General features: G+C 55.8%; 1 protein-coding gene and 1 non-coding gene across 3 annotated transcripts in view; both read left to right on the top strand.

Moving 5' to 3' along the window:
* Nucleotides 1-13868, top strand: part of LTBP2 (latent transforming growth factor beta binding protein 2) — an 86817-nt gene that overhangs the window by 21281 nt on the left and 51668 nt on the right. The gene's annotated exons all lie outside the window — the stretch shown is intronic.
* LOC123809063 lies at nt 2942-3044 on the top strand. The gene has a single exon (XR_006783938.1). It is a non-coding gene; the product is annotated as a small nucleolar RNA U13 (small nucleolar RNA).

Genomic DNA, 13868 nt, shown 5'->3' with positions numbered 1-13868 from the left:
TGGGCCAAGGTCTGGGCATGCTGGTACAGCCAGAGGGAGGGGCAGAGCTAAGGGTCCAGGTGGACAACGCAGGGGACAGGTGGGCAGTGCTTGAGCCTGGTTCTGGTTAGCCTCAGCTGTGGGTCCCAGCTGGCAGGAAGGCGCCTGGAGGAGCCCCAGTGGGGCCAGCTCCAGAGCTGGCCGGGGACAGGGTGGGAGCAGTCCTTCCAGCGGGGCTTTCCCCCTGCAAGCTGTCTTTTGGCTTACGTGATTCATTCATTTATAATGCCCTGATCTGCTGTGAGTGTCGGAGAGTGTTTGCTTGGCAGGTCATTCTGCCCTCCCTCCCTTGAGTCAGGGCTATCTGACATCACCCGTCTTGCCAGCCCACCCTGCCTGCTCCTTACATTCTTCAAGACCCATTCCTGCTTCCTCCAAACCTCCGCCCCCCAATCACTTCCGCCCAGCTGCCTGACTTCCTGCGGCACACACTAGGGGCGCATCCCCGCGAGTCTGTGCCCTGGAAGGCAGGGGCTCCATCTCAGCGCTCAGTCTGAGTTTGCACTCTGTCACTTGGTCCTAACTGAAGAGTGGGTGTTTCAACCCTCACCCCAGGCCCGGGACCGAGGTCGTGGCCCCTGTGCTGCTGAGAGTGCAGGAGGAGGTGAGGTGCCCTGCCTTCCTGTGTAGTACTTTCCACTCTGCCTTGGGGTGGTCTGTTTATTTGCTCACAGGACCAGGAGCTCCTGAGAGCAGGGACTGTGGCCCCTCTCTGTCCGTGACTGCGGCCCTGGTACCCAACACTGCAGTGCTCAGTCAACAGAAGCCCAGTGAATAAATGCATGAGACTTGATGCTGGGGACCAGAAGATGCTGGGAAGAAAGGAGGACAAGCTAGGGGTGGGAACCTTTGATCTCTCAGCCAAGTGTTGAGCGAGCACGAGGTGCTGGAAGGCAAAAGCCGGGGTGAGGTCTGTGGGCCACAGCAGGCTGCCGTCCGAGCTTCCCAGGCGCCCTGGCCAGGGGCTACTGTGACGTTTTTAATGAGCTGCAGTCTCCAGGCCGCCCAGTCCTCTCTCTGCCCTGGGACCTCAGTGCCATGAAGTCTGGGAAAGTCCGAGTGGCCCGCCATCGGCCCAGCTGTGTTTTGCTTTGGGAGACCAAACCCTGCTTGCCTTGTGATGTCAGACGTTTCCTGTGAGCTTGGCCAGGTTTCCCAAGCAGCGCTTGCCTCTGTCCCGACGGCAGCTTGGACAAGCCCTTGGTGTCCAGCTACAGGGAGTGGCATGGCTCAGGGGCATTCTAGAAGCAAGAGAGGGGTACAAAATGTCCAAGAGGGGGAGACACCGCAGGGATTGGTGGTGGCCAGAGGCCTCCATTAGGACAGGATTACACAGAGGCTGAAAGACCTGTGGCCCAGAAGGAAGATGAGAGGGAGGGGCCGGGAGAGTCTCAGGCAGCAGGCAGGACGCTCTGCCGAGGGCCAGACGTGGAGCAATGTTGCCCAGCTGTGGGCTGGGCTCGGTGCTCCTTCCAGGCCCCAGGCTGAGGCTTGTGCCCCAAGGCTGAGCCGAGGGCCTGCCCACCTGAAGAGCAAGGGCCAAGCAGCTGGGGAAGGGCCTTGAGAGACTGGGGAAGGAGGTGGTTACAGTAACCCGAGACCAGCAGGCCTTAGAAACCAGTCACAACACCTGTTCGCTGTCAGTGGTCTGGTTCTCTTTGCCTTGGGGACATGAGTGGACAGAAGACGGTGGCAAAGAGCAGACCAGGGTGCATGCATGTGATTGTACATGTGTGTGCATGCATGTGTGTTTGTGTACGCAGATCTGCTCTGGGGGGATGTCAGAGCCTAGGCCCGGCCTCAGGGAAGGTGTGACTGGCAGAAGCAGCAGCAGAAGCACCAGTGGTGGCTTTGTCCATCTTGGTTGCTCTACCAGGACCCGTCTCATTGGCTTTATGGCAGATGGTGTCAAGGGCAGGTGTCACGACATTGGTCAGAGTGGGAGGGGCTTCCACTGGGTGTGCTTGTGGGTCTGACCTGCGGACTTAGAGGCTGGCCCCTGGGGACACCTAAGCATGCTTGCTCAGTACTCCGGAAACAGGGGCCTAGAAGGCCGGGCTGAGCACGGCAAGTGGGGATGGAGGGGAGGTATCTGGAAGATGTGGACCCCATGGTGGTGGCTCTCCGTGGGCTGCGCCCCCAGAAGGCAGCTCTTCTCTGCACACCTCATCTCTTTATATCTCCCGTATTAGTTTCCTGTGGCTGGGATAACAAATTGCCACACATTTAACAGCTTAAAACAATGCAAACTACTATCCCCCAGTCCTGTAGGTCAGACCTCTTACGTGGGTCTGGCCAGGCTAAAGCCGAGGTGTCGCAGGGCTGAGCTCCTGGAGGCTCTGGGGGAGAGCCGTTTCCTTGCTCCCTTGGGCTGTTGGCAGGACCCAGCTCCGTGCAGTCGTAGGACTAAGGTCCCATTTCTTTGTGGTGGTGCCCAGAAGCTGCCCACGTTCCTCGTCTTTGGCCACCTTCCTGTCTTCAAAGCCGGCATGGCAGGTGCACTCTTCACGTTTCGAATCCCGTCTGCTTCCCTCTTTGGCTGAATCTCTCTCGCTGACTCTTTTTGCTTTCCCCACTTCTAAGGGCCCCTGTGGTCACATGGGGCCCACCGGGACAACCCAGGATGCTCTCCCCGTCTTAATGGCAGCTGGTTAGCAACCTCAGTTCCATCAGCAATCTTGATCTCCCCTGGCCATTTAATGTAGCATGTCCAAAGGCATGACATCGGGGGACAGAGATCGTGGGGGCTGGCCACACCGGCGCCCACTGCAGCTGGTTCCCGCTGGGAGCCTCCGTCGGAAGTGCAGCCGCTCCGTCGTCCAGGGCTTGCCGCCGGGGTGGACCCCGCTCCTTCCCAGAGGGAGATGCCTCCTGTTTTCCTGTTATTTAGTATCGTGTTGCCACCCTTCGGTAGTTCATGAGTGTGATGACTGGGTGTTTACGCTCTCGTGTGACGTGTGCCTCCCACAGACTCTTCCCGGCATCGGCACCTGACCCATCTGACATGAACGCGGCAGAAAAATAGATAATAGCGTAAACCTCCAACTTGAGAGTCCCCTCCTTTGGCTCACTTTTTATTTCCACACTACTCTTTATTTTACACTTTCTAACACGACATATCATTTACTACGTCGATTGTGTATCATCTGTTTTTCCCCAAATACGGTGTGAGGTCCTCAAGGGCCGGGGTCTTCGTGTTGTTCAGATGTATCCCTAGCTCCCAGAACGGTTCCTAACAGACAGGGAGCTTCAATAAACAGCTACCGAAGGAACATCTCTGCCAGGATGTATCAGTCCCCTGTTGCCTCCTGGAGCAAAAGCCGTGGCCTCGGGCCATTCCCTTCCCAGCTTGCACTCCGCCCCTCCCCCAGCCTGTAGTTGAGCAGGAAGGGGCTCTCCCGATGCTCCCAACAAGGGGGAACCTGCCCAGCCTGTGCCCCTTGGCCGCAGGGGTCTGGAGCGAGGGCAGGCTGAGGGCCGTACTTCTTGTACTTCTCTCGTAAGGGTGACTGCCGGCAGCCAGAGCAGGGCTTAGCAAACCCTTAGGGGAGTGGGGAGTCTGGCGCGGGGCTGTGTCATCTGTGAAGGCGTCTCCTCCCAGCTTCTTCCATCTCGTGGCCCTCAGAGGAGTCCCATGAACCCTTCCCTGGGGCTGTGGGTTTGGAACAGGGAGCCCTCAGAGGAGAGCAGTCGGAGGGAGATACTCCCTCACGGGCCTCCAGCCAGAACAAACGGAAAGGGCTTTGTTGTCCCAAGTCTGAAGTCACAGAAGCCCTGCCGCTACGTTCTGAAAGAGTAGAAGAGACATGTGTCTCGGCTGCAACCTGCCTTCACTGCCCACAGCCCCCTCCCCACTGCTTGCAGAGTGTGCTGGAGGTGCAGGTGGGCCACACTGGGGTTTGTGCAGGGTCCCCTGGCACTCAGCCCCTGCCCAGCAGAGACTACTGGGAGTAACTGGTGGGTGGGTCCGAAGCACTCAGCTCCTGCCAGGGAGGGGAGGGAGGCAGGCTGTTCTGTGCAGGGCCTTCCAGGCGCCGGGCACGACACCAGGAGAGGACTGTCGCTTTACAGACTCGACGGCAGACTCCCTAGGAACCGCGTTGTGCACGGCATGTGCAGCTGCCTATGGTGACCCTGGCCCTGGCTTCTTCCCGGAGGGAGGTGGCTCAATTTCCCCCACAGAGCGTGTTGCTCCAAGGCCATCCTCTCCAGCTGGGTTTAGCTGTGGAGGCCCCTTCCAGGTTCCTCTAAAAGGGAGGTGGGCCTCTGGGACCTTGCAGTGTTCACCTGTGCCTCTGCAACCCCCCAAATACCCGAGAACTGTGGGGCTCGGGGCCTGGGCAGAACCGCAGCTGGCCTTAGGGGACCTGAGTGAACGACCGAAAGACACAGGCCGTGGGCAGATGCAGCTGGGCACCCAATCTGGCCACGTTTTGACTCGAGGCCTAGGGGTCCTGGCAGAGGTCATGAGGAAGGTGGGGGCTGTGCGCCTCTCTCTGTGCAGCAGAGCCTGCGAGCCCCTTCCTTCCGCCCTGCTCTGCCAGCGCGCTCACCTCCGGGTTGGTGAAGATGCCAAGCTCAGGGGAGAGGGGGGCCCGGGGCCTTCTAACGCCTCTCTTGCTCCCCACGCAGAGCAAGTGGGCAGATGCCAGAGAAATGGCGTCTCCTTCCTGTGCGCTTCCTCTTACCTTTCTCCCTCACCTCCTTAGGTTTGCAGGTGGCCATCTGGCCTCGATGGCCTGACACAGCCCCCAGATCTCTGATGAAGACGGCACGACTCCCCTTTCCAGCATTTTCGCAGAGCTGAGAGTTACCCTTTGCTAGGTTAGGTGCCAGAGAGGGACTTCCTCCCGGCCCAGCCCTGGCCCCAGCCCTCGACAGCCTCTGAGATGTGAGCTGTTGGCCTCCCACCTGCCCACCGCTGCCGCACAGTGATGGGGAAACTTCGAGCCTCTTCCTCTTCTAGCTCCCCTTCTTCATCATCACCATCCACAGGGGTCACCGGCCCCTGCTCTGTGCTTCGGGCACTGTACTGGATGCTCTGCCCTCCTCTGTCCTCTCCTTTCCTCCCCCACGCCAAAGCACCAGCTCAGTGATGTGCAGGACATGGATGTTGCACCAAATGTCTTTTGGACAGTCACGTTAAGTCCAAGCAGGGCACATAAATGGAGTGGGGTGCAGGGCTCCTCCTGCCTCTGGGACGGGGGCAGGCACCCAGGACCCAGGGGGCAGGGAGGCATCCTGTGCTCACCACAGCGCTGACCCAGCCTCAGCCTGACGAGGCGCCTGGAACTGTGGCCACAGTGGTGGGTGTTTGGGTCAGGACTGGGTGGACTAAGGTTATGGCTGAAGTGACATTCCATTCACAACAGGGTGGCGGTTCGGCTAACCCGAGTGTGGTATCAGAATGAGGTTTTAACCAGAGGGTTGGGTTCGAGTTACGTCACAATGGAATTTGGGGATGTGTTTAGGGGTGTGTGGTTTTTTAGTGTGGTAGGGTTGTTATTTTAACCTCCCATGTATGAGCATTATTTTTTAAATTTCATTGATTGATTGATTGATTGGTTTGTAGAGATGGGTAGAGAGAGAAACATCGATTGTTGTTCCACTCGTTTATGCACTCATTGGTTGCTTCTTGTATGTGCCTTGACCAGAGATCGAACCCACAACCTTGGCACATCAGGATGATGCTCCAACCAACTGAGCTACCGGCCAGGGCCATGAGCACTGTTGGCTCCGCTGGTCTCCTGCACACAGCATGTCACAAGCACCGCCTGCTCTGATACCGGGGACAGTACGGCCCGGTGGTTAAGGGCGTGGGTCATGCGCAGCCTCCTCCCCTGATTCTGTTGCTCGCTAGAGGTTTGATTCTACATGAGTTTCTTCCCTGAGTCTCAGTATGAATCGATGATGCCAGCGCTGGCCAGCATAAAGTAAAATACAGTGTTGTAGTCAGAATAAAATTTTAAAAAGTGGGTAAACCACACAGCTAAGTGCTCAACACCTGATAGCTGACACTCTTTCTTGTGGGCATCAGTCAGAGTTCTGCAGGAAACAGAGGGCACACTCAGCGGGGACAGTTCACTAAAGGTCTACCTGCAGGGGCACAGGCAGGGCTGGGGGGACAACAAAGGATGTGGGCACCCCGGGGGGGACTGTGTAGGGAAGCCCTTACCCAACCCTCCAGGTCTAAGGGAACAGGAACCGGGGCTTACTGGAACCGGAGCAGCCATAGGAGAGGCCAGAGCAGGCCTGTGGCCTCTGGCAGAGGAACACAGCCACTGCCGGCCCGCAGCGGCCTATCAAGAGAGACCTGGGAGGGTCAATGCCTCTGCTTCCGGCTGGGTCCCACGTGGGCCAGGGCAGGTGGAAGGTCTCCAGCACATGGACCAGTCCCCAGTGACCTGTGAGGAGGCTACTCCTCTTGCCGCCCGCTGCACGATGAGGAATCCGAGGCAGAGTGATTCCAGCCCACCTCTGCTCCTGAGTCAGTGCTCATAGCCATCTGCTAACGAGCCCCTGCAGCAGGTGGGCTCGGGCGAGCGCGGACCCGCAGGCCCAGTGCGGGAGCTGCAGAGGACTGGGGCCGGCCTGCCACCCACCACCTTTCTTGGGAGACTACCGAAACTCAGCCAGAGGCTGGAGCAGCATTCTCCAGGGCAGCGCGTGCGGAGCATGGGGAGCTGGTTGCGTCGTTAAAAGGTTAACGTCCACAGTTTCCAGCACCCAGCTTAAAAAAATAGAAACAACAAACATTTCAAGCGTGTGGCTACACTTACAGCATTTAACTGACCTAATCCTCCAGGATTTTTGTTTGCAAGGAAAGAGTTAGGGAGAGATGAAGCAAGAAGGAAATGGAAAGATAGTTAATACTCTTGCTCAGATGCCCCAGGGAACGTCCGCCCCATCCGGCTGCTTCGTGCAGACTGTGGCTGCTCGGTAAATGCCACCCTCGGGGTTGGGGGTTGTGCGCATGGTGGGGCAGGGCAGGGGGCGGGGGGAGATGTGGGGCGTGGGCGGAAAGCCGTGCTGAGAGGTCAGGCCTCAAAAATCATAACGCAGGTTTTTCAGCTCCTGAGAATTTTCCTTTTGAGCTCAAGGTTTTTGAGTGTGTGTCAGGTTTCACCCCTTGTCCACACTGTAGAGGAAGTTTTGGATTTATGAGTCCAGTAGTTTTTCCAGGTACGTGACGTTTAAATCCACCACCACTTGACTAATTTGCTGCTGTCAGAAAAAGGTACTGTCAGCTTCCCAGGTGAAAATTCCTTTACCAAAGTCAAGGGTATCGAAGTGGTGCAGCCGGCCCCCCTCCCATATCTGCGGGTTCCACACCTGCACGTTCAGGGAACCGCAGGGCAGGTGGCAACTGTTCAGAAAAAATGAGTTAAGTTGTCGCTGACATGTACTATATAGTTAGGCCTACGAGTCTGTATGGAACATGTACAGACTTTGGTTCTTGTTACCACTCCCTAAACAATACACAGCATAGCAACCATTCGCATAGCATGTGCATGTATCAGGTATTGTAAGTAATAGAGAGGCTGTTTAAAGCATGTGAGAGAATACGCATAGGTTACGTGCGAAGGCACTCGGCTTCCGGTGTGTGCGAGCTGGGGAGGGTCCTGCAGCCAGCCCCCCACGAATTCGGAGGGAGGATTGTATTATGGTAACAGGAATGAGAAGGGGACTCCAAAGAGTACATTTGTTTCCACTTGTGGAACCGAGACAATGAGAGACAATGTGTCAGCGGTCCTCCCCGGCCTCCCCCATCACCAGCCACCTGTGTGCACACCCCCCTTCCCGCCTCTGGGTGGGGCTGAGGAGGAAGACTTGAGTCTTGCAGGATAATTTCCCAGAAAAGGATTCGAAAAGGAAAATGGGTTAAATACAAAGTCATCTGATCACTGGGGTTGTAAGAGTGGCTGCTTAGGACCCAGAGGGGTGCGTGTGCTCGTCTTTCTGTCTGTCTGTCTGTCTGCAGATGACATAGTAAAGATTGCTAAATGATTTCCAATAACAAAATGTGAAAACACATAGTTGCTTTGAGAGCCGCATAGCTGTGGTTTTGTGTCCGTGATTCATGGTGGAAGTGAGTAGCTGCGACAGGCATTCTGTGGGGGTTTTTTTCTTCTTTTTTTTTCTCCTAAAAAAATATTTGTGGAAGGTCTAAAATTCAAGGAAGCCCAGTGCTTTTTGAAAAGAAAAATCCCCGTTCCTTGCAAAATGAAGATTGCAAATCAAAACCTCTGGGGCCGCCACATTTCTGCCTCGGTCACCGACACTGCGTTTCCCCTGCCCCCGTCTCAGCCCCTGCCTGCCCCTACCGTGTCCACCCGCAGGTACACCCCGTGGAGGTGAGGGGTTCCGTGAGAGGCCTACGAGGGAATCTGGTGCTGGGAGGAAGAAGGGGTGTCTTCTTGAAACTCCTGCCAAGCCACACTCTTGGGAAACAAACTGACTGCACATTTCTTTCTTTCTTTGAAGTTCTTGGGTCAAGGTCAGAGCCCCTATAGTTGGCTGTAGTGTGTGTGGAAGGAATTGTGAAATCGTTGTGTCTTATAGTTAGTCACCTCTGGGTTTGAATCCCAGCTCTAACACTTCACAGCTGTGCTGCCTGGAGCGAGTGCATGAACCTCACGAGCCTCAGTTTTCTCATCTGTAAGATGGGGTGACATCCCTACCTTGCAGAACTGTGAGGAGGATTACTGACAGATATGCATGTAAATACGTCTGAAACCTTTTGGATGTTCTATGAATGGCACCCACTCTTACTGGCCCCTGGACTCGAGGTTATCTGAGCCTTTTGTTTCCATCAGAAAAGTAGAGTGATGGAGACACTGTGAGTTTACCCAGACCCCTTGAAAGTATTTCTGGCCCTGGCAAGGTTTCCTGTCATGGCCAAGGGTGAATGAACACCGGGCTGGGGAATGTCATCTGCCAAAGGCAGATGCCTCAGGCCCTGAGACACACACGGCATTTCCCTGCTGGTGGGGGTCCCAGGCAGGTCAGCAGCCTCTCTGTGCTTTCGTTTTCTCTTTTGCAAAACGGGGGTGACAGTTCCTACAGCAGAGTTGTTGCATTCATCAAGTGAGGCATCAAATGTAAAGGGCTTAACAAAAATAAGAACTAAAATGCCCGTAGCTGAGGTCTGGCATATAACCAGCTGGTAGCTCTGGGCTGCTGCGTCACTGAGGGAAGCCTTCTCGGGCTGGGTCCTGGTTCTCGTAGGAATCTCTGGTTAAGGGTCCTGGGGCAGAGTTTCTGCTCCCGTGAGAACGCACTGGCTGCAGGCCGGCAGGACTTTGGCCGACCCCTGAGGGGTGTGTCATCGACCCAGGGCCCCTGCTGCCTTTGTCTGCAGCGGGCCTGTCCAGGCAAGTGCAGGAGTGGGGTAAGCTCATCTAAAGTCATAGGCCTGCGTTTGCTGTGCAACAATGCAGGCCTGTTCCACTCTGTGTGTGTGTATGGGGCGGGGGAGGACACAGTGAATATTGTGGAGGGTAGAGTGGTCCCCGAAGGCCATGAGCTGAGAACTCAAGGGTTCAGGAGGTGCCATCTCATGCCAATCTGGTGGCGGTGAGATGCCCACATACCAAGCTCTCCTTGCCTTTGGGATGTGGGCCTAACTCTACCCTCTCGGCCTAAAGTTCTCTTCCTCCTTCTCCTCTCATCTCCTGGAACACACGTCGGGTGTCCATCAGCCCTGACTTGTCTTTGTGTTCCTGTTCCATGGCCTCACCTCTTCCACCACTTCCTTTTCCTCATGTGCTTCTTCGTAGCTCATCCAGGGATGCAGCTCAGAGGGGCCTGGCCCCTTGGGAGACTGAGGCAGCACCTGCTCCAGGATTTCCCGGAGGTGGGGACCAGGTCCCAGGCCAGGGCCCAGCGCTCCCACCCACCTCTGCCCCTTACCTACCTGCCTGAGAGCAGGGATGTGTGTTCCCTTCTGAGCAGAGCAGGGGGTCGTCGGTGTAGGAGACACCCCCCCCCCAGGTTCTGCCCCCTCCCCACCTTCAGCCTGCTGGGGGCATCCCCTGGGATCTGTGCGCAGGGGTAGACTCCTCAGCCCTGGGTGTGGCCACAGAAAGAGCTAGAGCTCAGAGCAGAGGGACATGACTCACAGGCGGCAGGGTGGGCGGGGTGGGGGCTGCAGGGTGACCAGTGAGGCTGAGGGGGTTGGGCGAGTGGACACAGCAGGGTCAGCGGCAGGAGAGGTCACTTGGGAGAGGCTGGCTCCAGGCCCTTTCAGAAGGGCCCTGGGGAGCGAGCGTGCTGGTGTTTCAGATGCCGCATCAGTGTGTGGGCCCCAGGCAGGGCTTGGTTCCCAGGGCACTGCCTGCATCCCCACGCGGGGTCTCTCAGAAGCCATCAGCCTGGAGCCCTGCCCTCTGCAGGATTGTCTATGGCTCCCTCTCTGGCACTCAGGGACACAGACCCACACGCTTCCAGACACCGGGGCCTCCTGCCTCTCCAGGAGCCACCATGTCGCCAGGCGACTCTGGCTCTTTAAAAAAGTCTTTCCTCACCGGGGCTGAAACCTGCTGCTGGGGACACAGTCCTGGGTCTGTCCTCAGGAAATCCTGCCTCCTTCCTGCCACAGCCCTGCCGCGACCTCTGAGGACAGAAAGTGCAGTTTGGGGGCAGGGCAGCAAGGTAGGGAGGGGGCTGATTCCCCCAGAGCAGGACGGGCAGGAGGCCCAAGTGCCCGGAGTGGGAGCAATGCCTTCCAGGGTCACAGCAGAATGCCGTGAGGGGAGCCAGGGCAGCCTTCTCACCCTACAGTCACGGGCCGAGTAGGCTTCTGGGGCTCGGGTCCCAGCTCCTTCATTTTCTATGCTGTGCTGTCCAGGGCGGTAGCCCCCAGCCACATGGCGCTCCTTGAATTTAATTGAATGTAAAACTCAGTTGCTCAGTCTCACCAGCTACACTTCCAAGTGCCCAAAAGCCACAAGCAACCAGTAGTTAGCATACTGGAAAGCATTTCATCATCACGGAGCTCGTAGGACAGCACGATTCTAGCTGAATGAACTGGGACAAGTGCCTTAACCTCTCTGTGCCCCAGTTTGCTCTCATGGAACATGGGGTTAACGACAGGACCTAGCACCCCGAGGCCATTGTGAAGGTTAGATAACCTATGGCGAACCTAACATATGACACACAGTACCAGATTAGTGCTCAATAAACGTTCATTGTCATCGTCTAGGATGAGTGGGGCAGGGTTCGAGTCCTCCCTGCCCCACAGCGACACCTGGGAACCCACCAAGCCGGTACCTCTGACGCCCAGAGGCTGGAGAGTGATGGCTGCCTCCTTAGCCAGCCTGGGTGTCACCTGCTCCGCCCTCAAGCTCTGTATCACCCAGAATTGGCGGGCTCCTGGCTGTGTGCCAAGGCCACAGTGTCCCCTCCCCTTCATCCACCAGGCCTGGGTGCCCACTTGCTCCCAGCCGGGGCAAGGCAAGTTGGCAGCAGGGGCTGGGGCGGGAGGGTGGCAACACCACCCTGGGTGCCCGGGGGTTCAGCACAAGGGCCACCGCACCGAGCCTGGGTGTGGTCAGGGCACGAGGCCGGCTGTGTCAGCCAGGAGGAAAGAATGAGCAGACCTCTGTGAGGGCGCCCCCTGCCTTGCCAGCGCCCAGATTCTCAGGGGAGGCCAGGCTCCCTGGGAGGCACCAGGGTGGGCTCCCCTACAGTCACAGGAAGGAGCAGCCTCCGCCCCTGCAGCCAGAAGAGGAGAGGAAGTTCTGGGACTACCCTGCTGTCTCGGGGCTGTTCCCGTCCCCTCCTGCCTCTCTGACTGCGCCCTCTCAGCCTCCTTTCTCTGCCCTGTAAGCACGGGTGCTCCCCAGACGCCCCCCACCCTTCTCCACTCTCTCTGCTCCTATATTCCTCAGTGTTTAGGTGTCAGAGCACCTGGAAGTCATCAGAAATACACGAACTATCAATGTAATTAATTCCGTGATTAGAGCTGGGGACAGTTTTATTAGCAGAAACTATGACGATCGTCTGTATGTCGACCTAACACAGGCACACGAGTAGAATAAGCTGTCGAGTGAAGTGCGGTGGGCCGTTGCCACGTTTTTCCATTAATAATTCGTTTACGGCTTGTTCGTTTGTTTTATCATGTGCTAGCAGACAAGTGGTAGCAAGCGCCAAAGGTTAGAGACGAACTGATGGAGCACGGCTCAAAGCTGAGACCGGCCTGTTTGTGAACACGTTGCGCCCTTGATATTGGGAAGTGCCTCCTCCTGGGTGTTTCCATCTGCAGACCCGTCTTGAGCCACTCAACCCTCATCCTGTCCCAAACTGAGCCATTTCTCTGATCTCTTATGTTGGGATCTTGGCTTCTGGGGTCCCCTCTGCCCATCTGTCTAAGCTGCAGCTGGAAAGTCTCTGTGTTATAAATAACCTTTGAGGTCATGTCTTCTTCTGGGCCCCACCCTTGGTCCTCGTAGCTTCAACCATAGCCTCCAGCCCTCCCTAATCTGGCCCATCCAGCTCCAGGTAGTCTTTCCCCAGAGTAATGCTCATTTATGAAGGCCCACCCCATCATGCCCCAGACCTCCCTGAAGACCACGGATATCTCAAGGCTAATGTATGGCTCCCACTGTGCCCCTCCACCTTTGCTGGGGTGCTGGTCCCTTTGCCAAGCCTCCAACGGAGCAGAGAGGATGAGAGGGCCTTTGCCATCCTTGGACCTGTGGTAGGCACTCAGGAGGTGCTTCTTGAGTGAGTGAAAGAGGGTGAGCTACCCCAAAATTTCCAGGGACTCTCCCTTACCCATTCAGTACAGCCCAGGCCCCTCCCCCATATTTCAGGCCCTCCACCCTATGGACCAGACTTATTCTTCTTAACCCCTCAATGCCTCAGTGTCCTCATCTGTAAAACAGTGATAAAGAAATGACAAATGCTGGGGTGGCTTTAGCATGAACTTCCCTGGTTTGATCACCTCACTTCTGTGCCTAGGAGTTGTGCACCCTTCACCGAGGCCTAGAACCTCCCTACTCCGCTTTCTTGGCTATAAAATGGGAATAATGAGTGGCTCTCAGGGTTACAGGGAGGCCCACCTGAGACAATGCAGGCATGCTACGTGCATTACCGGCGCAGCGGCTGGCACAGAGAAAGCATTCATTACAGCGCAGCACTAGCTTGCTCCCCTCCACCCACTTCCTGCTGTTACTAATTCCCAGGGCCTCCTTCCAAGGTTGCTTTATGAATATGCAAATAAATGCAACAGGTGTCCTTATTTTCTCTATTTTTACACCAAAGTTTACATGCCCCACGCTAGGAGTCAGCACACTTTTCCCCATAAAAGGCCAGGGAGTAAATATGTCAGGCTTTGCACAACATATGGTCTATGCGACTCTCAGCCTTGCCTTTGGAGAGGAAAAGAGGTCTTAGACAATGAGTGTGGCTGTGTTCCAGTCCACTTTATTTATGGAAACTTAAATTTGATTTTTATATTACTTTCTCATGTCATGAAATATTATTCTTCTTTTGATTTTTTCAACCATTTAAAAATGTAAAAAACGATTGTTATTTCACAGTCTGTACGAAAACAGTCAGTGGGCCAGATTTGGGCTGTTTTTTCACTTTTCAGTATATCTTGGAGAGCTTTCTTTATGGATGTAAAGGAGCGGCTTCTTTCTGTTTTGAGGGCGTCTGACTCCATCCTGTGGATGTATCGGAGTTTGTCTGACCAGTCCTCTACTGAAAGGCATTTAAGTTGTTTCTGTTCTTTACAAAATCTTTTGTAATACAAAATAGAGCTGTTATGAATAATCTCGTTCATCCATCATTTTTGACTTTTACATGTGTCTTAGGTCCGATTC

Source organism: Phyllostomus hastatus, unplaced genomic scaffold, assembly GCF_019186645.2.
Source record: "Phyllostomus hastatus isolate PE091 unplaced genomic scaffold, TTU_PhHast_1.1 phas_scaffold_501, whole genome shotgun sequence".
NCBI lineage: Eukaryota > Metazoa > Chordata > Mammalia > Chiroptera > Phyllostomidae > Phyllostomus > Phyllostomus hastatus.
The sequence above is the reverse complement of the archived record's forward strand: the minus strand, read 5'-3'. Positions and strand labels throughout refer to the sequence as shown.